This window comes from Lissotriton vulgaris, chromosome 4_1 (assembly GCF_964263255.1).
Source record: "Lissotriton vulgaris chromosome 4_1, aLisVul1.2, whole genome shotgun sequence".
NCBI classification, from domain to species: domain Eukaryota; kingdom Metazoa; phylum Chordata; class Amphibia; order Caudata; family Salamandridae; genus Lissotriton; species Lissotriton vulgaris.
Window position 1 is genome coordinate 749,640,276 of NC_141691.1, and position 25,421 is coordinate 749,665,696.

The window sequence follows — 25,421 nt, forward strand, 5'->3', positions numbered from 1 at the left end:
TTGTTTTAGTTTTTGCACATTACTTGTTATATTTAATAGGATAGTGCTGCTATGTTTGTGCTGAGACATCATTGTGCGTGTTAAAATTGTTGTTCTCTTAATTGTTAGCGCTGCTAGATTAATCTTTGAGCATTAATTGTGGGATACTATTTTTAGCAGTATAAATAGGGAAATGAAAAACTCATAGGTCTTTTGCAGCAGCTGGCACTCTTGATATATAAATTAGACTTAAAGGAGAACGAGACAGAGCAGCCCTACACCATTGTATTTAATGTGTTTGTGTAATGAATTATGGGAGATTTCATTTTATTTGCAACGGTTAGTGCGCTCTGCGCTCTGTGAGTTAAGTCACTTTCATTAGGGAAAAAAAGAGAGCGTTTTTGAGGGATAACGCTACCCCTTTCCTCAAGCCGGACCACAGTTCCGAGAGCGAAAAAAGAGCTGCGCCCTCCTTAGTAAAACTGTGCTGCACTTTTCTAATTCTGAAAGATTTGAATATTTTTGCAATGTGTGGTGCGCTGTGTGGTGTGAAAAGTAACTTACTATGATAATTAGAACGTACAGGGAGTTTCTAAAGAATAACGCTATTCTCCGTCCTCGTGCAGGGCCCCAGTGCTAAGAGCAAAGAAAATCTGCACCCTCCTTGGTAAAACCGTGACACACTGACTTGTGTGTGAAGATAAATCTTATTAGTTACTACAATCGCACTGTATGTTTTTCCCTGTAAAGCATGCTATTAGCACAGGCTGTAACTTTCGAAAGATAGCGCTGCCGTCTTATTTGCGGCATTAAAAAGTATACTGCTTCTGTGCTTGCGCTCAGACATCACTGTGCATGTCATAATAGTTGTGGTATTTAATATCATAGTGCTGCTATATCAACAAATGCACATCACTTGCGGTATACTCTATGCATCAACATAAATAGTAAAATAAAAGACCTATCAGTTGCAATGCATAGTGCGCTCTGCACTGTTCGAAGTAAGTAAATTTAATAATGAGAAAGGACAGTTTTTGAATAAAGTGTCCTTGAAGCGCTGATGAAGGATGTAAAAAGAGCGTCTACTAATACATTTGTTACCATGAAGTAACAATAAGGAGCCAGTTAGAAAAAAGGGTAAAATACCGGCAACTAGCAAACACAAGTAAAGGCTTCATAAATAAATGAAGCGCAATAAATAAAAGCGTCTGTAACCTAAAAAAAGTACACGTTCCGTTGATTAATACAGTGCAGTCAAGTGATGTCCTCGCCCAAAACACGCAAAAACATGCGCTGCCATTGTAAACGAAAGAAAGCCTAGAGCTTACAAGAACACAATACAATATGTTTACCAGCAACTAGAGAAATGATTTGCCATCAGAGACAAAAGAAAGCCTAGCGCTTTATAAAACACATGGTACGAGTAATGCTCTGCTCACGAAGGATGATCAGACAGAGCAGTCCTGCCTACCGATGCTAACTTTTATTGTAAGAATACACTGGTGGTGTTTGAAGAATGACGGTACTCCTTTGTTTTCCTGCTTTCCAACTTCCACCCTGCCCTAGTGCAGAGAGCAGCGAGAGCCTGCCTCATAAAAGTGTCATGCACTGACCCGTGAAGATAAGCTTACTACAGTGATCCCCTAAGATCAGACTGAGAGAGATCAGCCCTGCACCAACAGAAAACAATACAGCCTTTCTAACATATGCATGCTGTTTTGGGAAGGCGTGAAATACTTAACTGCGGCTCCAAGAAGACTGCCATGTCTATGCAACTACCTTGAAGCTCTTTGTGTTGTTCTGCAATGTGACGAGGAACTGTAAATGACTGGGGTGCGGCTTTAACACCAAGCTAAGCAGCAAGTTTACATTATATGTGCGTTTGTAGTATAAAAGCATACACTTAAAAGGATACCACCGAACTCGTTGGCTGCGGCTATTAATAAGCAAACATTAAACCATACATCATGTTACTAAAAAAAACGAGCAATAAAGAAAGTAAGCTTGTTTATATGTGCGTATAAAGCACACTATAAGAAGGAGCTTTAAGATGTACATTTTTGTTAACATTGAACGCTATGCTAATAAACGACATAACACATAAATAAGTTAGCAGTATGCGTGTGAGAATAATTGCAGTAATGTAAGTGATAGCACTGCTATCTGAATCTATGCACATTATTCAGGCACAGTTTCGCAGCAGCTTAGATGTTCTCAGTGGCTACGCGGCTCACTGAGAACATCAAAGCGGCCGGGAAAATGCTCCCAAAGGCTGTAGGCGGACAAATGGTGCGCGCGCCCGGCGCACATCACTGTGCCCGATCCGCCTGCAGACTTTTGGAGCATTTTTGAAAGCCCCCTTACTATACTCTCGAAGAACAACGCATGTGTGTTGTTTCAGCGAGACCTAAAAAACACCTCTGCAAGCACGCATCCAGTCGAAGGACACGGACCTCAGACAGGAAACTGTACTTGGTCCATGCTCCGTGGAAAGCAACATATGGAAGAAACTAGAAAGAGGGATGTACTGACCAATGAAAGTAGGGAACTGAGAGTGACGTGGACTCCAACCAATGGTAAGTAATGGGAGTGTTCTAAGCCCTTTTTGATTTTACAAGAGGCTCTCAAGCAACAGCGTATGCACTGTACAGGCAAGACCTAAAAAAAGATGTAGTAGAAGGAGGGCAGACCAACCAAAAGAACTAAAAGCATATGTGCTTTGCAGCACACACTGCAGCAATACAAAAACAACAACTAAAATAACGGCGTTGAATTGAGATGTTAGGTGTGAAGACTACTCACAGTGGGCATACACAGAACAATAAAAAACTGGGACAACAACTCTAGCAGATGCATGCAATTCTACAATATGGTAAGATGAGGTAGGAAAACCGATAGTCATAAGACTAACATTATAGAGCTCTAGAACATCTCTTGAGTTAAAGAAATCCAAGTCTAATCCAGTGTGGTCCATAAGAATAGCAGCGTTCAGAAAACAATAGCCTACGGTCCAAAAAGAGAAAAAGCCAGAACCCGGCAGCAGTGTTTAAATCATTGATTTACTTGTCTTATGTCCAGTCAGATTTATTCACAAAGCAGAATAGCTAAAAGCAAACAACAATCCAAAAGTAAATTCTGAAATACAAATCATCCCTTCTGCATAACTGGGGCGTGTTCTCTTCTCCCTTCCACCTATTGTGACATTGTGTCCCGCTCTAAGCAATACCTGGGATCTGTGTCAAGACCATCTGGGAGATGAACCAGAAGTCAGCAGATCCCGACACCCCCACTGTGACAAATAATGTTTAATGTTCAAGTCCTTTAGTTAACTGCATTATTCGTAAAATATTGCTTGTCTTTATCCAATTTTCTGGTGTAAATGTGTTGTATTTAAATAATGTCTGTATAGTCTGCTAAAACATTTAATTGCATTTATTTTATTTACATTGAAAAGGATATTGCTGTCTGGTTAAATCTTATTTTTTTGCAGACCTGTTTGCAGAAATATTTGTTTGAGCAATGCAGTTCTTTCTAAAATGACAAATGCCAAAATGAATGTGTTAGACTGTCTATTTGACTGCACTGCATAAAGTATAGAAATTCTGAGTTGATTAAAGTCGGACTTCTCTCCTAAAAACCAGTCAGAGATGTCCCCGCTAGCTCGCCATGATCTCAATTGGTAAATGTGCATAGTTGTAGAGGTTTAACAAAATAGAATACACATTTTTAATGCTAAAATGGTTTTGCAGTGTGAAGCTGTTAGACTATTTTTTCATGAAGCTTTCCAGATATAAGCTTGGCAGAAGTCACTTTTCTGTTTGGAAGATGAATTTCTGATGGTGAAGGCATACCATGTATCCAACCAGGCCAATCTAAGCTTGAGGCCGCGCTAAGCTTGAGGCCACTCAGCCAGCACCTTTCCAATAGCATTTATTACTCACTAGGTTCCCTCCTACTGACGCACTGGACCATGTCAGACATCTTGAGATACAGGCCAGACCACTTCAGCAGACAAAAAGTCAGAATTAGCAGCATGACAATGTGTGCACAGATCCTGGCAATGCAACTCTTAAAGGCACACCGATAACTCACCTGGCACTGATGAAGGCCACACTCCATGCAGCAGGACCACATAACCCCCACACTGACAAAACTAGCCTGCTCCCAATAGAAGGGGGATGCATTTACAAACCAGCTTGTATCACACACAAAGAACTTCCAATGGGAACACCGAAATACCTATCAAAGAAACTAGAGCGGTCAGGAAAACTGAGCTTTCCCGAAGCACCTATAACCTAGTACTGGCCCCACCCCACTTCAAGAAGTAAAGAAACCATGCATGTTCCTTCTCTGGCAATGCACACAGAATTTGGAACCCCCTATTCCCAGAGTTGAACACAAATCCATCACTAACCAACTTCAAGAAAAAGGTGAAAGTTATACTGCTCGAAAGACACCTTGCCACAAATGGATCTTGAGTTCTCCTAAAACACTTGCAACAAACTGAAGAGAAATACCAGTCTTTTATATGACAACCCATAGTTTACAATTGGTCCTCCAGGTCAACCGCAAACAAAGGAACACGAGAGAACATATGCTTAACCAGATATATACAAAGGAATTCTATGTACTACAGGTTAAGATTTTTCTCTATTATATATGGAACATATAGTTAACTGGGCATCTATCTATGTAGCCATCAGGGGAGTTGGAAATTCTTCTCTCTTTCTTAGAGTCTTGTATGCGCTATAGAAAACCCTCAAACAATTAAATAAATTAGGGCGAGTAGTACAACATTCAAACAGTTTATATGCAAAGGTGCAGGGGCCTAGGGGGTATGCATACTTTTTGTCGGGTCATTCTTGTCAACAGACATTTTGCTGTCTGCATTGCAGCGCCTAATTAAACAGCACTACAGTTGTAGGAGGTGAAATGTCAATGGACAAGGTCGGATGGGACCTTGAGTCCAGGGGGGCATCCCCGTAAATAAAAAGAAAGTGACAATCACCAGCGTTGAGAGTGAGTCGCTGTTTGCCCCACAGTAAAATATCTGAAAATTGACTTAGAGCATACAACCAGAAAAAAACAAAGTGTGCCTAGGTCACATCACAAATTCCTTCTTAGTGGCTATCACCATCTCACAGAATCACTGTTGGAAGGTTGGTGCTTTTCGGTCTTTCAACCTTTGTGGTATAAGTAAATTTGCTAAATTAGCGGGGACACACCAACAACTAAATCCAGTTGAATAGATGAATACAGTTAGTTAGGCTCAGTGAAAATCACAAATCTACGACAGACACTGCCCTCCAACAACCTGGAAGCAGGGGCAACCTAGAGTGAAATCTACAATGAAAACCATGTCATTAGTTCCTGCCAATACCAAATCCAGGTCCAAAGTGATATTACAATGGGCCATCCAGTGAATGTCGTCATAATATTCCTCAAAACCCGAGCAGACGTCATCAAAGGAACATTCCGGAATGTCTATTTTTAGTTAATGTTAGAGATGCAGCTCTGGGTAAAGAGAATATCGTTTTAACTTTATGGGATAACCCCTTTTTAAGACAAATAATAAAAGATGTATTTCAAAAGACAAGTTAAAGCCGGCATGTCAAGAATAGGTGTTCATAATATAGCCTTATAGCCCGCCGTAGCGGGCTATACCAGTTATTAAAGGCTCGCTCCCGCGTTAAAGGCCCGAGCTGAAGTCGAGGGACTTTGACAAGGGACCGGGACTTTAATATCCGGTATAGCCTTGCTACTTAGGGCTATAAGGCTATTATAACATTCTGCCACTAGAGGGCTGAATGTTCTAACAAATAAAACAAAGACCTCTTGAAGCTCTAGGGGATTTAAATCCCCTCACGCTACGAGAGGCATTTGTAAAACATTGGAATGTTGCTCTGCGGGCCTTTGCCGGCCTGTAGAAGCAGAGAGCACTCCATTGTCTACAATGGAGCTCCCAACATTCCAATGTTCTAATATAGCCTTACAGCCCGCTGTAGATGGCTATACCGATTGTTAAGGCCCCTGAAACCAGAGTTATAGGTCTGAGCCACAGGCAAGGGACTTTAATGACGACGAGGGCCTTTAACAACCAGTATAGCCTGAGGCAGAAGGGTAAGAAAGCTTTTAGAACATTCCATCCTCTGAGGGTAATTTAGAACATTCTAAATTAAAAAGGTAGAAACAGAAAGACAAAAATTGGAATGATGGAGCAGAAGGCTTACACAATCCATTATTATTATTATTATATGTCCAGAGATAATCCATTGTCTTCAATAGAGCACTCACCATTCCAATGTTCTAATATAGACTTATAGCCCGCCGTAGCAGGCTATACCGGCTTTTAAAGGCCCGCCCCCGCGCAGCTCGGGCCTTTAACAAGGGACCGGAACTTTAATAGCCTGTATAGCCCTGCTACGTAGGGCTATAAGGATATTAGGACATTCTGCCTCTAGAGGGCAGAAAGTTCTAACAAATTAAACAAAGGCTTTAGGGTGCGCAAGGAGATTGAAAACCCTTCAGGCTCACTGAAGCCTTTGTTCACAGCCAGAGCTGACAGCCTCTGGAAGACGTCATGTTCTACTTTAAAAAGAATAATAATAAAAAAAGTAGAGAGCGGGGGTCTTATGTCACACCTGCTCGTCTATTGGCTTTCAAGAGTTCTCATGGTATGTTATTGCTTGGACAGGCTGCCCTTCAAGCCCATAGCAGCTTGTGACGGTTACATTGTCTCATTAGGTTTTAGTGAAGGGCTTCAAGTAGTCCTACACACTTTGCCCTCTTCGGAACCAGTCTTTTCTTTTTTGTCCCGATGGAAACTGTGTTTCCCATCTGTCCCCTAACCTCCCCATCATGGCACACTTCCTAACTTCCTGTCCTTGACAACTTCCATCATTACAACCCAACCTGCCTGCTTTGTACCCCATCCACAAAGCTCCATCCAACATTCTCACTTGCTTTATCGCTCATCACAGTGTCTATCTTTTGCTTTCTTTCTACAAATCAACCTGTCTATTCTTCCTTACTGTCCCTCTCTGCTCTCCTGCTCCCAAATTGTTTTCTCATTCCCACTGCCCTATGCCGGGCCTTAAGCACATGCTACTGCTCAGTTTGTGATACATGAGTGTGGGATGCCGAATGCCTTCTAGAAATAAGCTACATAGCAATTCTTGATATTAAAGAGTTGTAGTTTTTTTCACATCTGTGATAAGTAATACCTATCAATGTTAGTGTGACTTTCTGGAAGATATAGGAAATGCAATCAAAGCCTTGATAAGGACTATCACCATCATAATACCGCATTTGCATATTTATTTAGAACACAGAAAACAAGCAAAATATTTAGACTTTCAAAAGTCAGTATGTAAATTTATCTGTTAACACCACCCCTTGTCTGTGATCTGCAGTGTTGAAAGCTTAACCAAATGTGTTGCTATTGGGGGAATTGAGTGAACTGGTCTTTTTTTTTTTTTTTAACTTGATTCACAGCTGTGTTATAGGAGTTATGACATTACATTAGGTATCCACATTACATCAGCCGGTGTTTTGTATTTTCACCCCTGTACATAACTCCCCATCTTTACAGGATCATTTCCAACATATATCCGACAGTGGTACCGATACCCTGTGCATTCTGCGTGTTCCTGCAAGCATCTATTTTGTGGGGGTAAACAATAAGACTGTCCAGTCTTCTCCCCTCCCACCCACCTCCCCTCCCCTTCTTGGCAACCCCACCTACGAGTGAACTGGTCTTGAATCGGAAATTGGATAATGAGATAATTAATTAAACTGTTAATTGAAGTTCAAATTTTTTATATAGATTGATGTCAGAAGAAAGTAATGAATTAATGGAAAGATGGAATTGGATATGATGTGGAAAAAACTTGTTCAAAACAGGGAGCAAGGCTGAAAATCTCTGTCTGAAAAAGGGTTTTGATTACAGTCAGCAGGATGTGAGCTGAAATTCGTCTGTCCGCGTTTTTCACCACTTGAATATATGGGGCGCATTTTTCTATATATCTCCGAAAACACCAAACAAACGAGTCACTCTCCAAAGCGGGTGCTGTAACGCGATGGTGTCCGCGTAAACAAATGCCAGCTCCGATTTCCTTTACAATACCCAGCCGGGTTAAGGAAAAAACAGCACTCTCGGGTTCAGCAGAAATTCAGCAAAGTGGTTTATTCAGAACAAACGCGTTTCGGGAGTAAAATCCCTTCGTCAGTGTTCACGTCAAAGAACGCTGTGCGGCACCATTATCTAAGTTTGTAAAGGACACCATTATCTAAATTTGTATATATATCGACAGCTTTCTGGTACGGCGATGGGCTCCTGCTTCGCCCCCAGCTATGCAAATTTATTCGTAGGCTGGTGGGAGGAGCAGGTAGCCTGGGCCCCCAGAAATGCCACATGGAATAACAAGGTGGTGGCATGGAGCAGGTATATAGATGACCTGTTCCTGGTGTGGGACGGGTCTATAGAGGAGGCTAATCAGTACATACAAGTGCTTAATGATAATGAGTGTCACTTAAGGTTCACAGGTGAAGTGAATAGTGAAAGGGTCAACTACCTGGACCTTCAAGTGAGTGTAAAAAATGTGTATCTGTACACAACTCTATCGTAAACCGACTGCCGGGAATAGCGTATTGCACGCTTCAAGCAGTCACCCCCGTAAACTTATTAATAGCATCCCTTACGGGGAATTTTTACGACTTAAGCGCAATTGCACTCAAACTGAAGATTTTGAGCAAGCAGCCACCAACAGTGTTGAGAGATTTTTGAATTTAGGCTATAACTGTAACCTGCTTCAAGATGCTTTGAGTAATGCCAGAAAACTACCCCGCAGTACCCTTTTTGCCAAAAAGACTGGTCCTACGGCAGATGCTAAATTCCGCATGATAACACCTTTCTCAGCGGATTCCTTTAAACTAAGATCCATCATGTCTAAACATTGGCATATTTTAAAATCTGACCAAATCGTAGGGCCTGACATACCTGATGTGCCATTAATAACTTTCAGGAAGGCAAGATCACTACGTGATGAGATGGTTCATAGTTCTTTACAGCCACAGGAAAAACAACAAGGGACTTTGAAGGACGTAAAAGGCTTTTTCCCCTGTGAAAAATGTAAAGCCTGTTCAGCCAGCAAGAGAACTCTGGTGTATGAAGTAACAGGCTGCAAAGGTGGCAAGAAAATTAACAAATTTATGTCCTGCCACACGGACCATGCGGTCTACTGTCTGGTATGCCCTTGTCTATTAAGGTACGATGGAAGTACCATCAATCCTGTCAATTTAAGGGTGTTGGAGCATATGCGGGCCATCGTGAATAAAGACTTCTCATATCCGGTGGCCCGTCATTTTGCAATCAAACATAATAGTGACAGGAATCTCCTGAGATACTTTTGCGTGGACCATGTTGTTGAAAATCCAAGAGGAGGCAATAGATTGCAGACACTCAGGAGATTAGAATCCAGATACATTATAGATTTAGAGTCAAGGGCACCAAAGGGTCTGAATATGGGGGAAGAACTGGCATCCCATTTGGGTTGAAGAGAGGATGTCAGTATTACGAATGTGAATTTGTATATTATGAAATTTTGACTTACATGTTAATATATATAGTTGTGATGAAGAAGGGTTTGAGACTGAAGATGCGCCTAGATGCAAATTTTAGTAGCATATTGGAAAAGTCGAAGGTTTGTTTAATCCATGGAAATGACCTGAGACTCCAGCAGCCAATTTTATGGCTGCAATCGCCGATACACGGCTATATTTTGCCTAAAATAGTTATTGAATAATGCGAGTTCGCAAAGATGATGCCTTGTGTTCCACAATGCTATTCATTCTCAGGACTATGATGTTTGGATTATTTTTGTCCATTAAGTTACAGTGCATGATTTCTTAACTTAAGATTGCATATGTGCCGATACACGGCGGAATTGATGGTTTAACTTACCTACAATGAAACCTCTTTGTGACAAATGTTTATTTTAAATTGCATTTGTGCCGATACACGGCGTGTTTGATGGTTTAACTTTCCTAATACGACATTTTCCTATGACTAATGTTAAAGTGTAACACATTCTAAGATGGCGCGCAAAAATGCGTGACTGGCGAAGTCCTTTGTTTGCTTTAATGACCTTTACAAACTTAGATAATGGTGCCGCACAGCGTTCTTTGACGTGACAATGAAACCTCATAAAGAGGTTTCATTGTCTTAGACGCCCTTGGAGAAACTTAAATTTAGAGCATTTCCATCAGCTCCTGATGAAATTTCATCCCCTACCCCCCACTGAAGTTTCCCGCGGCTATGACAGCTTCTGCGAGTGGCTAAATAACGCATTAGATTTACTTATTCCGGCTAAGTGGAGTAAGACCAGATCTAGCCCTTCTAACCCCTGGTATAATGATTCCCTCAAAACTCTCAAAATCTCCTGTAAAAAGGCAGAACGCACGTGGCGCAAAACGTATGATACTGACCTCAAGGCAGCCTATAGGGCTTGCACTAGAGTGTATCATCGGGCCATATGTACGGCCAGGGCGGCTTTTTACTCTCAGGAGATCAAGAACAGCACCAACCCCACCAAGGTCATCTTCAGGGTGTGTAAGGACCTTACTAGTAAAAGGACTGATACTGCTGCCCTCCAACCCTCTATGACGCACTGTGAGGACTTAGCCTCATTTTTTGTCGAAAAGGTGGAGGCTATCTATAAGTCATTTGCCCAGCTTCCTATTGCGGAGACTAGCCCTACGTCACTGGTTCATAAGCCACTACTGATTATTCCTAGTCCGACCTTGGATGAATTCTCTGCCTTGACGACTAAAGTTAAATCCGGCTCTCCGGACGACCCCATGAGACCCTTTCAATTCCGGGAATTCGCTGAAGGCTGCTTCCCTGCTCTTCATGGCCTTATTAATTTGTCCTTCAGCACGGGCAGTGTTCCTAAAGCTTGGAAACAGGCGACGGTTATTCCAATTCTTAAAAAACCCGCCCTTGATCCACCAAGCCCGAACACTACCGACCTATTTCCCTTCTTCCTTGGCCAGCTAAATTAGCAGAAGCTCATGCTAATGCTATTCTATCTTCTCACCTGCAGGAAGCAAATATATTGGACAATTCCCAAAATGGGTTTCGTGCAGGCCACAGCACAGAAACTGCCCTCCTGGCTGTGGTGGAACACATCAGGCATCTGTTGGATCTGGGTCAGACGGCGGCACTGATCCTTTTGGATCTTCGATACGGTGTCTCACCTGATTCTTTTACATCGCCTGATGGAAGCAGGAGTTGGAGAGGTGGCACTTGAGTGGTTTCGCTCCTTTCTTAAAGATCGAGCCTTCAAGGTTTCCACACCCCCTTTTGTTTCTGCTTCTCGCCCCATACTCCAGGGTGTTCCCCAAGGGTCGGCCCTGAGCCCTACCTTGTTTAACTTATATGTTCAGCCATTAGCGGAGGTAGCCCACAGTTTTGGTCTCTCCTTAGTGTCATACGCCGATGACACGCAGTTGGCGGTGGCTCTTAATGGCGATTCCAACATGGATGCCCCCACCTTTCAGTCAGCTCTAAAAGCTGTGGCCGGCTGGATGGCGAACAATCGGCTCCAACTTAATGCCTCTAAGACCGAGGTCATTATTTTTGGTAGGGAAAGTGAACTATGGGGAGATCAGTGGTGGCCGTCTGATCTTGGCCCCGTCCCTTCCCCTGTGACTGAGGTTAGAAACCTTGGGGTGTGGTTTGACCATAAGCTCTCCTTCACTTCCCACACAAAACGTGTGGCCGGCACCTGTTTTGGTACCCTGCAGTGTCTCCGACCAATCTTTAAGTTCTTTGATGCGGAGACCAGACAGATTATTGTCCAAGCCTTGGTTCTTACCAGACTAGATTATGCTAGCTCCCTGTTTCTGGGCCTTAATCAGGCCGAGCTATCTCGTCTTCAGAGAGTTCAGAATGCGGCAGCTAGGATGCTTGTTGGCCTTCCGAAGTTTGTCTCGGCCCGTCGGACTATCCAGGATCTCCATTGGCTGCCGGTGGGGCAGAGAATTAAGTTTAAAGCTCTTTGCTTAACTTTTAAGATTCTCAAAGCAGCCTCCCCTCCCATCCTTGCACAGACTATCCAGCACTATGTCCCTGCCAGAGCTCTTCGCTCTGCTGGATCTAATTTGGCCATTGTCCCACGTTTCAAAAAATCTAGGATGGGCGGACGCTCTTTCTCAGTGTTGGCGGCTACTCTCTGGAACTCTTTGCCTGCCCCTTTGCGCTCCATTCCTGAGTTGCTTCCTTTCAGAAAGGCACTTAAAACTTTCCTTTTTACCACAATCTAGGCCCATCTTTTCCACCTTTTCTGTCGTGTTGTGTTATTATTCTCCAAAGCGCCGGGACGCCACTTTGCTGCGGCATCCGTGCGCTATACAAAATCATATAACATAACATAACATGTTATATATATATATATATCTGATTTTAAGTGTTTATATTGATGTATAGTGTATTGTTATAGTTGTATACATTGAATCACACTGTACAGCGTATTTGGATGTTCCACTTTATACTTTGGAACATATTTCTTTCATGTCTATCATTATGTGGGAGGAGTTCCGTTTCTGCACCGGTATTTAACCACTTATGTCTCTGGGTTTTGTCATGTGATCAAGTCCGGGTTTCCCGGACGAAACGAGTCATGCTGCCTTCCCCATTGATGGAATAAAGCACATTATTTTTTGAAAATCCTTGGCTGTGTCCGTTTGGTGTCTTCGGCGCTTCAGGATCGTGGATATATATATATATATATATATATATTTAACATATTGCTTTCCTCGGCAACTGTACCCAAGGCGTGGAAACAAGCTACGGTGCTAGCTACCCTTACTCAAAAAAACTTTGTTGGACCCGGCCAAGCCTGAAAACTATAGCTCAATTTCCTTACTCCCCTGGGCAGCTAAGACCACGGAGGCGCATGTCAACTCACTGCTTTCAGACTTTCTGACCAAGAACAACACACTGGACTCCTCCCAGAATGGTTTTCGACCTGGCCACAGCATGGAGTCTGCCCTCCTGGCTGTGACAGAACATCTTTAGTCTGCCTTAGATGCTGGGCAAACGTCGGCACTGATCCTTTTGGATCTCTGCGCCGTGTTTGACACAGTGTCCCATGCCATTCTGTTACAGCGCTTGGAGGAGGTGGGGATTGTCGGCTCGGCTTTAAATTGGCTTACTTCGTTTCTCAGCGAAAGGTCATTTGTGGTCACAGTTCCCCTTTTACATCGGGTGCACACTCCAAGGCGTCCCTCAGGGCTCCTCCCTCAGTCACCTATTATTCAATCTCTATGTCCAACCGCTGGCTGCGGGGCCAGAAATAGAGGACTGACCATGGTCTCCTACTCCGACAACACTCAACTGGTGGTGACACTCTTACGCGACACCAAGAGGGACACCCTGAAATTTCGGGGTGATCTGGTGGTGGTCGCTGAGTGGATGACCGCCAACTGCCTCCAGCTGAATCCCAGTAAACCTGAGGTGTTGTTGGTGGTCTGTGGAGTGAACGCTCATGGCCAGAAAGCCTAGGTAGCGCCTCCCCCTCCCAAGCAGGCGTCAAAAATGTGGGGGTATGGTTGGACTCATCCCTCAGCTACCAAGTCCAAACCCAAAAGGTAGCAGGGACCTGTTTTGGGCTTTTGTGGAGACTTAAACCCCTATTCGTTTTTTTTGATCCACCTACGCGCCAGACCATCATTCAGGCATGGATTATGCCTGCTCTCTGTATTTAGGGGCAAACAAGGCCGAGATTGTGCGATTACCACGGGCCCAGAACGCAGCAGCCACATCTTTGATTGGCCTACGCAGGTTTTGCCCGGTGTCAACCACCATCCACCGGCTACACTGGTTGACGGTGGCCAGGAGAATTGAATTTAAAGCCCTCTGTATCACTTTTAAAGCCCTCAAACTTAAAACCTAATATCTTGGCCAACTTAGTCACTCCCTATGTCCCTACACACATCTTCGCTCACTAGGCTAGCACCTGGTGCAGGTTCCAAGGTTTCGGAGAGTACGGGCAGGAGGTCGCTCCTTTCGTAATAGGGGAGCCCACCTCTGGAATTCGCTGCCCACCTATATTCAGAGCCACACCTACTACTTGGCTTTCAGGAAGGACATAAAAACCTACCTATTCCCCACCAAGTAGCTTCTGCCTTTCACTCTGTGTTAGCTGTTCTGCTGTCAGCACCTGGTCGCCCCTTTGCTGGGGCAGCTGATGAGCTATACAAATGGCAGTAACATTAAATATATATATATATACATATATATATATATATATATATATATATATATATATATATATATATACATATATATATATATATATATATACATATTCACACACACTTTTTCATTAACTTATTTCAGACTGCACAAAAGGACTGAAAATTCATAAACACTAGCATACTTCTTGAAACGTAGACTCGTATTGTAAACTCGTATATTGTCAAAACAGCCAAAGTTTTGCAGACAGACATCAATGTGTTGTTTAGATGTGAAAACAGGTTAAACATACACGTTCATATCTAATACAAAGAGCACATTTTGTATCTCAGATTTGACTCCAATTTTCCCACTTAAGTTAGGGGTAGGAGAGAAACTTGAATGGCCCTTCATTGGGCATCACTTCCTGTGCCATCATTGCGTATGGTCTAATTAAGTTAGTTCCTCTTCCTGAAGGGGTTGAATGAAAAGAAGTACTGTAAAATAAGTATCAATTTCGCCTGCAAGATCTCAGATCTGGTCTGAAAAGGCCAACAGTCATAACTACCCTTTCACATCTTTTAAAGGACGGTATCAATCAATACTTTCAACAAGCCACACAGTTTTAATTCACAGACATGATCACATTGAACATAAGTTTTTTTGCTTACTTTGTATTGTCTGCGTTGTTCATACAAGAAGAGCTTCTTTGGGTTGTGAATAACCTAAAACATAAAAATCTGATTTAATGAAAATAAAATCTCCACAGTCCAAAGATGGCATTAAGGAAAAGGCTGTTCCATCATATAGCTTCACAAACATATCATTCATAATTTGTAGAGCGTTTAAAATATGTACAAATCACTAAATAACATCTAAATGAGGAGTCTCGAGACAAACAATGAAAATGTAGCAGAGTCATATTTTCGTTCTTCATCTAGTTTTTTTAAATATTATTCTAAAATCGTAATCTGGTATGTCTTCCACATTTTGGTTTTTCATAGGGTCGTGCTTTTTCCAGTTTTACTTGGCAGGTCGTATACTTCTGATGACTTGTTTTGTCTCGTTTTGTAAGAACGTTATTAGAAGGTAGCGACTGTGCAAAAACAAAGGGTTGCCATTGTAAACAGCAAGGTAATCTGGGCTCAATTTATAATTTTCAACTTTTAATTTGATGCTAAGGCAAGGAGGCTAACATTAGGCATAACTTCCTTTATTGCCAACCAAAGTAGCAATCCAATAACAGAATGTGGAACATTAAACATTCCAAGAAACATGAAAAAAAAAAACATAGACCATGAAGCAATCTTCCAAATTCTTTTGCTGTTCACAAACAGAAAAGGACAGCACAAATCAATGAGATCTTTGATTACTGTTTATCCTGAAAGATAAAATTGGAAATTGAATTATTTTAATAATGTATTAGGCAACATTTTCAGGGTGAGATTACTGTTGAAGAATGATACAATTGCAATTTTCCTCAAGGGAAATCAATTTTCAGGTGCGGAATCTGCGATTAGTATTTTCAGGGAAGTCTATTTTCTGTGTGAGATACAATAATTTCTATGATTAAGGTCATGGAGTTTATTTTTAAATTAAAGTTCTATGGTGCTCACTTTGGGAGTGGTGTATTATCAATATGGCCCATGGCAACACAGGCTTTGAACTTCACATGAAAGCGGAGCCCAGGCAACTGGTGGGCGCAAGAGATGCTGTCAGGGGCACAGACCATGTGTAGCAGCCCCACAGCTTCTGTTGAGGGCTGTCTGTTTGCCTGCCCTCATGTGACATCCCAGTCAGAGCTGGCTGTTTGTCTTTGGTGCTTCCGTCCATGCCTTGCAAGCAGCAGTCATTCTGGGAAGTTAGGCTCTAGTTGGAATGCCCACATACATTAGTGGTAGCATTTTTAGGTCTCGGCCTAGAGACGCGCGAAGCGCGTTCTCAGCAGAGAACTATTGTGATCATGTCAGCCGCCAAAGCCGACAAAAGGAGACAAGAGCTGGGCACGCGCCCAGCAATCCTAATGGGAGAGGGAGCGACAAGTGCTGGCCACGCGCTGATTCAGTCGCGCGCACGCTCACGGCGCCAGCGTCCCCGCCACGCGCCGATCACTGCTCTCTTCCTGGCCGGCATCCAGAAGTTTCGCAACGCAGTGAGGGCACTGAGAGGTAGGTGCTTGTTCTTCTATCCCCAAATCTAGCTCCTGTATTCTTTTAACCACTTAATGTCATTACTCTACCCCTCTTTGTTGCAGTCCTTTGCTGTGCATGTTCTGTCACCTTTATCCATCTCTTTCTTTCTCAGCTGTGTACATCTTCTATATCCCTTTCCATTGATCTTCACGTTACACCTCTTCCGTTGTCGGTGTCTTCTCTCAGCTCCTTGTGGGGGGCTCAATTTGTAAACCAAAACACTGGACATTTAAAAATGTTTAATGTTTGTCTTACCGACACAATGATATTTGGATATTTTGTTAACTCTTAGATGGTCACACTGTGTTGCTTTAAGATGTTGCATGCATCTCTTCCTGTCCAGAGAACCGTCTGTATTTTTCTTCTCAGGGGCCTAAGCAAGCTGTAGAAGGGGGGCCCACAACCCCCCTTCTACTCCAGGGTATGAGTAGCTGTGGATATGGGGGGCGGGGGCGCTCACAACATTCTGCAGGGGTGGACCATCATGTTTCGTTAAGATACGGTTTGTTCTGTTCTCCGATTTTATAAGTTCCTCTCTCTTACTCTTCTATCACTCATCTTTTAATAGTTTATTCCGCTCCCTTCGGCGCGTGCTTTTAGTGTTGTATTTGTGTGCTCATCAGGCACCCTGTAAACCACCAACTGATGGGGCGATCTTGTTTACAATAATGAGATAACGTGGAGATAAGTCTATGTTGTTACTTTTCAAAAATGTCGACGACGCAAATTTTAATGGAAGGGATATGGATATACTAACAAAATGTATTTCCCCCCAAAAATTGAACTTTGAGTCAGAGGAAGACTTTTATTTTTGGAATAAGGTGGACCGTTTGACACTCAAGTTCTATTATTTTAACTAATTATTTTTCACTTCCTGGTTTAGTCTTACAAATATTGTGGGCCATAGCATTTTATTTTGTGGATTTAAATAGTGCGTTCCAAATCATTGCCAGCATTAAGGCGCTTTACAAAATGAAGATCAAATTAAATACATTGCTGTCATACATTGTTACGTGAAGGTGATGATTATTTTTATATTGTTGAAGCCTAATTACAGGAAGATGAGAACTACTTCCTAATGACCAAAAGATGCTTGTTGTAATTGTAATATTTGCAATGGAGGTAAGGAAATGATAATGAAGACTGTCTTTTACAGTGTAAAATTTAGCAGGATGGCCTGATAACTTCATGTAGGGCATTGAGAGGATCGCAGTATGACTCACCGGTTTGAGTTTCGCCGAGTGGTTTTAGAAGATCACACAGGCAAGTTAAGGATACCACTTCGCAAAGGGAGGCCATTGCTAGAGCAATTGAGATGGACTTTGTTTAGAATTTCTTCAGCTCTCTCCTCAAAGAAGTGTATGAACGAGCTATCCTAAGTTACGGATGCTCCTTATTTTAGGCCCTGCACCAAAGTTGCACATAATGGTTGAACCGTTTCCTAGTTGGGCAGTTTGTGACTGTCAGCCTACGATGGGATATCTATCGACTGTTTTTACTGACTTGAGTGTAATTTTTAATTTCTCACTTTAGCAACTCAAGCATAACTCTGCTAAGTCTATTTCAACGTTGCAAAGTTGGTTATGGCCCGTTATTGATTTGGTCCTAATAGCTGACCCTCTGACATCCTTCCACCGACCCTTTTGGAAATCCAGTCACATGAGATACAGGCACCCCAGCGCCGTTGCTGAATATAACAAACTGAGGAAAATTATAGAAGGCATGCAATTTGAACATTCTTGAGCTGTGCAAATGGGAGATTTACTAGCCCATTTTCCTAAAAAAAATTGGAATTTTATCAGACATAATAGCTTTGGAGAAAAATATTTTTTCCCCCAACTAAAGTGCTTCGGGAGACGATGTGCTAGGATTTTTAATTGTTCTTCTTTCCATGAAGGAGCAAACTGCTGCTTGAAAGATGCCTCGCCTCTTAGCATTTTGACTGTTGCTTTATATTTTATCTAGTGTCGTAAGAAGTGTATCACTTAAACATTCAGAATGCTTATGCTTTTGTACTACCTGCGGCGAGTGTATTATTTTGTACTTGCAGTTGTTCTACAAGATACAGTTTTGACTGGGGAGTATTTATTTTGTTCCAAACGGAAACATTACTGGCTGGGATCCATAAATAATGATGTAATGCAGTCTTTTGCGTGCCAGGCTTGTCCAGTTTAGAACTGTCATTACTGACTGTGACGACGCAAATGCGGTATATCTGGCATTTAGTTGTCCATCTCTGCCCTGTCTGTATGCATGTATTGGGGTTCAACTTAATTTGTGTAATATTCAGTAACACAGTTCATGTAAATTCTCTAAAATTGGTGGATAGCATTTAAGTAACCCCAGGAGAGACTGAGATATTCGTCCACTTCCTACTTTTGACCATCATTTAATCAAGCAAGAACTCTATATTTTCTAATTTAGAGATAGTTGCTGATGTTGAGAGCACACGCTCATTACTTTTCATTGTCCTTATATACTATTCTAGTAAGTTTTTTACAGGGACATCTTAAGGATTTTGAGGGCCCTGGGCTTAATGAATTTTGGGGACCCCTTTTTAGGTCTTGGCCTAGAGACGCGCGAAGCGCGTTCTCGACAGAGAACTATAGTTGTCGTCTCAGCCGACAACTAGCTGGAATGTGGCTACAAGACCTGGGCGAGCGTGCAGCGTTCTCTATGGCAGCGTCGGATTACAACACGCGCCTTCGGATTGGGTCTTGCACGTGAGCTTGTAACGTAGACAGCTCACGCGCGCGAGCCAATCCCAAGGCGCGCGTCGGAATCTTCCTCTGCCATGATAGGCTTTAAGTTTCAGTTTTGGTCAGCGTGCGTGTGAAGGGCAGCGGGGAGCAGGGGGAGTCTGCAGAGGGGCGCGCTGTGCCGATAAGCAGGCAGGCATTGAAAATAGCTCGTAGCGAGCGGTACACTGTGATTTCACCGGAATGAAAAGGTTGAAAAGCACATCTGACTGAGACCGGGGTTTGTGTCTGCCTACATGTTAGTTATATTGAGTGCTGCATTTAATTGTTTTTCCTGCTTCCATCATTGTGCTCTCTCGCCCTGGCGTCGCATATGTGGTATGGCTGTTTTCTCAATAGTGATCGCTTTTTTCATGTTTATTTATTTAATGCGATTGTATATAGCGCGAACTTTACCCGAAGGTGTTGCTCTCTTTAAATGCTGCTGGAAGCCTGAATCATTTTGACATTGACATGTAGGGCCTCTTTCTCCCTCTTCAGTCTTATCAGCATCAATGTCTCCGCATTCCCCAAGTTAACACTCTGTTCCATCAGTTGCACTATTTACATAACCTCAAAGCTTCCCCAAAACACATCAAGGCCTGGGTCACATTGACTGAACAACACCGGGTGCTTTGTCATCTGCTATGGTTGACCTGCCAAGCCACCAAGCAAGAGAAACAGCTCATATGACGATAGCAGCATCAACACCAGGTGCTCATTTACGGGCAGTTATCTCTAGCTGCCCAGAAGTACCACCAGGCACACTTCGCATTCAGGACAAATAAATGACTAATTTTGCCTCAGCATCTAAGCTCTCAGGAATGGTCTTTAAAGACCCAGATATAACTAGCTGTCAGGATTACAAGGCCTTCGTCTAAGCTGGATCTGCCTGGCTCCTTTGTGTGTCGCTGTGAAGTATGAGATCTTAGGTCTTGCTGCTTAACCTTCTTTTAGTATAGCTAAACCATTTTGTAATATAATAAGAGCCACTTATGTCCAATATAAATATTCTTGAGCTACTAATATTTCTAGTGTTATAATAGTGACCATATATAGCAAGATTGCACAAGTGACCACCCCATGTAATATTATCAGCAGTTATCACTTCAGTTTGTCAGGCACGTTTGCCAGCAGTGGTATAAACAAGCATTTGCAATGCAACAGGTCTCGCATTTACGCAAGTTGGAGCTATTGGCATTGTAAATGACAATGCCTTTTATTTATGTTTGGGTTTTTGAAGCATAAATAAAACACATTGTCATTTACAATGCAATAGCTCAAACTCGCGTAAATGCCGAGACCTATTGCATTGCAAATGCTTGTTAAAGATTAGTAAATTACCCAATCTGAAGAAAATACATTTTGAGGTGTTTATTAGTCTCTAAGACGGTAAAATGAAAATTTTTTAGATCACTGGTGAAATCTGAGACAATTATCTAGTGTGATCATTTTCAGAGACGCTATAAGTTTACATAGAAATCTGTGTAGTGGGAAACCAAGAACATGAAAAACAGAATTGATCACTTTGTTAGTAAGGTTATGGAGTTGAAATTGCGGATGATGTTCTCTTACAAGAAGACAAAGTGCAGAGCAAAAGGAAGTATGTACTATGAAGGACAGAGAAGAGTAGAGATACTGTTTTGCAGGGTATGGGCAGGGCCAGCTTTAAGGCAGTGCGACTGGTGCGGCCGCAGTGGGTGCTGACATGTGAAGGGGGTGCTTGACCTCAAGAGGGGGGGCGCTGTGTTTAGCAATATTATATGATAGGTGAGGTGAGGGGCACTTTTGCAGGTGGTAGGGAGAGAATCCGAGGAGGAGGTCATGGGACGTGGGGGGCTCCATAAGTGAATGTTGCATCGGGCGCCACAAGTGCTAAAGCCGGCCCTAGGTATGGGAACACTGTACTAAAAATGAACATTATGAAAGAGCAGTGTAAAGGTCACTACATATTTAGTAGAAGGGTGATTGGTATTTAGAAATACTTGCAAGTTGATTATATGGATCCAAGAGCAAAAAAGAACTGGTCATGATTTTGGCAGGACATCATGGTCCCACAGTGACATGGGGAAAGTTTGTGAATGGCACACAGGATGAGTGGAACACAAGTAGGTTTTTACTGACCATGGTTGAAGAAACAAATGTAAGAATCAACTATCGGACCCCTTGAGATAATGTTTGCTTGAACACTTACTTTATTAGTTATCCAAAGTGAAATGGGTGGTATCCTACTCAGCAAGTAGCAGAATACATGGAATACTGAATATGAAGACCGATTGCTAAAGTTCTGAGAGCCCCAGGATTTACTTCAGAATAAGGTGATGGCTACATCAGAGTCTGATACTAAAGGCTAACCTTTATTAAGAGGAGCAGAAAAGATTTACAAAGGATCGGTTAAGCGCTTAAACAAATGTCAGGACTAGACAAGTACCTAAAGAATTGTCAGGACTGCTTAAATTATGTTTTGAGTCCTTAAAAGGATTTGATTTATCTATGATCAGAGGATGAACGCGATTCTTGAACAGCCGCAACCGTGCAGCATGCTTATTGATAAATACCAAGCCAATATTACTTACAGAAAGAAATATATATATATATATTATATATATTATATATATATATATATATATATATATATATATATATATAATGACTTTAGACATAGAGTCCTTATATACCAGCATTAACCACACACAAGGATTAGCTGCGGTTAGACACTTTTTAGCCACCAGACCCATTGAGCTGTATGCGCACAACAAAATGATTGTGGAATTAATTGATTGGTGCTTGCACAACAATTTTTTCCTGTTCAACAACATCTTGTACAAACAGAAGAGAGGAGTTGCTATGGGGGCCTGTTTCTCCCCCAGCTACGCGTGTTTACACGTGGGCTGGTGGGAGGAGCAGGTCCTTAGGCACCAATACAGGGAGGTCTTCGACCAACATATGGCGTTGTATCTTCGATACATCGACGATGTTTTCATCATCTGGCGCGGTGATACACCATCCGCACAGTGTTTCGTCGATAGTATCAATAATAACAACCTTAACCTGACTTTTACTTCCCATAGACATACCACCCAAATAGAGTTTCTGGATGTCAAGCTTAAAATTGTTAATAACACACTACAAAGTACCTTACACAGGAAAAGCACGGCTGGCAATATTACACTGCATGCCAATAGTTCACATCCTAAGCACCTCATCGCTAGTATACCGTACGGAGAGGTTCTTAGACTCAAGCGTATTTGTAGTGATGAGGATGACTTCAGAAAATGTGTTGAAGACATGCGCACTAGACTAAGGGTGAGAGGTTATAGCAATAAAATCATCAATGCAGCTATTAACAAAGCAGAAGAACGTCCTAGAAGCAGCTTATTCAAAGATGGGCCCATTCAATCTACACCTGAAAACATCAACTCTGATAATCCCAGATTAATTTTGACCTATTCACGTCAGGAAAGGAAAATCAGAACCATTGTTCAGAAACATTGGCCGATTGTCCTCACTGACAATGTTCTGGGTGAAAGATTATCCATTCCCCCCGCTGTGACTTTCAGAAAGGGAAGATCCATGGGCAATGACCTGGATAAAAACTCTCCAGAGACTCGAAAACCGACAATATGGCTTCAACCAGCAAAGGGTTTTAAAAAATGTACTACATGTCGGGCTTGCAAATTCGGCTGTAACAAGTCAACATACGAGACCCCTTTTAACACTTCCCCTATATCCATCAAGGGGAATTTTAATTGTAAAACGGACTTTGCTGTCTACATCCTGACATGCACCTGTGGTTTAAATTATGTGGGAAGCACAAAGCTACAGGTGCATGTCAGGATCTTACAACATCTGCGAGCCATCCTCCATAATGATGCTGCTTATCCTGTGGCCAGGCATTTTGCCAAGTGCCATAACAGAGACATCAATTGCCTTTCTTATTTTGTTATTGCCGCTGTCCCAAAATCCAAACGTGGCGGTAATAGGGAAAAGAGGCTAAGACAGCTGGAGACCAAGTTTATACTCGAATTAGACAGCAAATGGCCTAGGGGTCTCAACGATTCGGAGGATATGTATACATATCTGTAGGAAAATTGTGTAAAAAACTTTTTAAATAGTGATTTTATATGTTTGTAATTCTACAATGCATTATAGTAGCGAATTTGCACTTTGTCTTCAGCCCATGTGTATATTTACACATTCTCTCTGCTATGCCCACTCTCATGACTCTCCTCTGTCCTGAAAATAGTCTATACTGACTTTTATAACAAGACATATATTCCATGGCTTTTTCCATATGTCCCACGGACACTGGTAAATACTGACCTCAATAATGAGCTATATGATAATATATGTTTATGTGTATATAGTAATCTATAGCCTATGAATTTTTAATATTGGCTAATTTGTCAATATACATTGCACGTTGGACACTTTACATCTATTACCTTTTGCACTTTTGCACAAGAATTAGCACTTTATGTAGGTATTTTTTGCACTGTTTATGGTCTAGTAGGACTTATACTATTCTTATATTGAATGCATGAATAAAGAGGTTAATTTACTTGTGATATATATCATTTGGTTAAAGCAGTACTTGTTTAAGGTGTTGTAGTTTGACCCACAGTATAACAACTCTGGGCATAATATTGTAAATACTTTATACATGGATTTATCCTGTTATATAAGGTTGTATTTGAATAATGCATATTAACTCGCCTTAAATTGCAATTACAGATCAATGTGTTATAAACTATTAACTTGCATTTAAGCGGTTATCTTTCCATTTCTGTAAATTACCCCGCAAGTCAAATATCCACTCGGTAGTCTTTCTTTCATGCCCATCAATCATGTGGCCTGCAGTCCATTCAGTGTAGGGGGTGTGCACATTTGATGTAAAAAAACGTATAAAAAAACACAACGGTCGCAATGTTTGCTGAATGTGATCAAGGGCTCTCGAAGCCCGAAACGCGTCGTTGCAGGCTGGTGAAACGCAAATAAAACCAACATCTTGCCTGAATTGTTGTGGTGGTCTGAGTTCCTTCCTCGCCGCACGCCGGAAGTGGTGGGAATTGTTTGGTGCATATATATATATACACATATAAACGCTCACTATTCTCCCCAAATCCTTGGCAAAGAAATAGCAGCACTCCCGGGATGTTTCAGTATTGCGAAGTTTATTGACAAGACAGACGCGTTTCAGGAAAGCTCCCTTCCTTTGCCAAGGATTTGGGGAGAATAGTGAGCATTTATGAATATTGCGGTACACCACCGCGCTGCGGCACCCGCCGACAGAGTGCCTCGCTTCATGGTGTGTCTGTAGCTGTATATATGTATATATATATATATATATATATATATATATATATATATATATATATATATATATATATATATATATATATATATATATATTGCATCGCATCCAAAGTTTACTTGAGGATTTCTTTAGTAATATGTCAAAGAAAGATGGTTGTTGGGACAGAAAAGTCACTTACATGGTAACAGACAAGCACCTCTGCCTGAGTGCCCCAGCTGCAACAATATCTGGATCCTTGGTACGGACCTTTCGTCATGGGTGAACACAAACCATTCATGAGCGTCATGACTTTAGCCTGTCTTATGGGTTCCAGTCTTCCAACACCGGGAGGTGCATACAAAACATTACCTTGGCAGTGGTAAACAGTTACTGCCCGTCCACAGAATTTAGTAGCAGTGTTGGCAGTCTACCATTTTTGGGAATGGTATAGTGAACAGAACTTTTTACCTGTGTCACTAGAATGACTCATCTAAAGTTGAGCTGATCTGTACCCAACAAGTCCTTGGCCTACATCATGTTAGTATGCAGCGCTGTGCAGCACGTGTGATTGTGTGGGCATGCTGTAATGTATGTGTGCCTGTTTACAGTACAGTACATGGAGACCTGTGGATTCCATACTGGAAGCTCGACCAACACACACACACGACCCCGCCACCCCAGGTGGGATTCTCTAGTCATTCCCATGGCCTAAGTGTGGGGATATCAAGTTTAGAGTTGCTTCGACAGAGTAAAGAAATGCGCACTTCAAAGGAGGCAGCCACCACAACACGAACTTCAAAGACTAGACAGTAAATCACATCTGTGTCTCCAAATGAATTACAAAAAGGGGAGTGTGAGCCTCTCAAAATTGTAAAAGTGGAGCTGTACATTAGCGTGGAGAAGCTCACCACGACTTCTGCCTGTTGTGACCAGGATAGGGGACTAAAGTATGACAGTCTTCCTATTAGGTGAGGTGAGAT

General features: G+C 42.1%; 1 protein-coding gene across 1 annotated transcript in view; it reads right to left on the reverse strand.

Moving 5' to 3' along the window:
* EXOC2 (exocyst complex component 2) overlaps positions 1 to 25,421 on the reverse strand; it is a 1,143,674-nt gene that overhangs the window by 1,032,993 nt on the left and 85,260 nt on the right. The window contains exon 2 of the mRNA XM_086965054.1: positions 14,887 to 14,940. The gene's annotated coding sequence lies outside the window, so the exon portion shown is untranslated. The remainder of the gene's footprint in view (positions 1 to 14,886; positions 14,941 to 25,421) is intronic.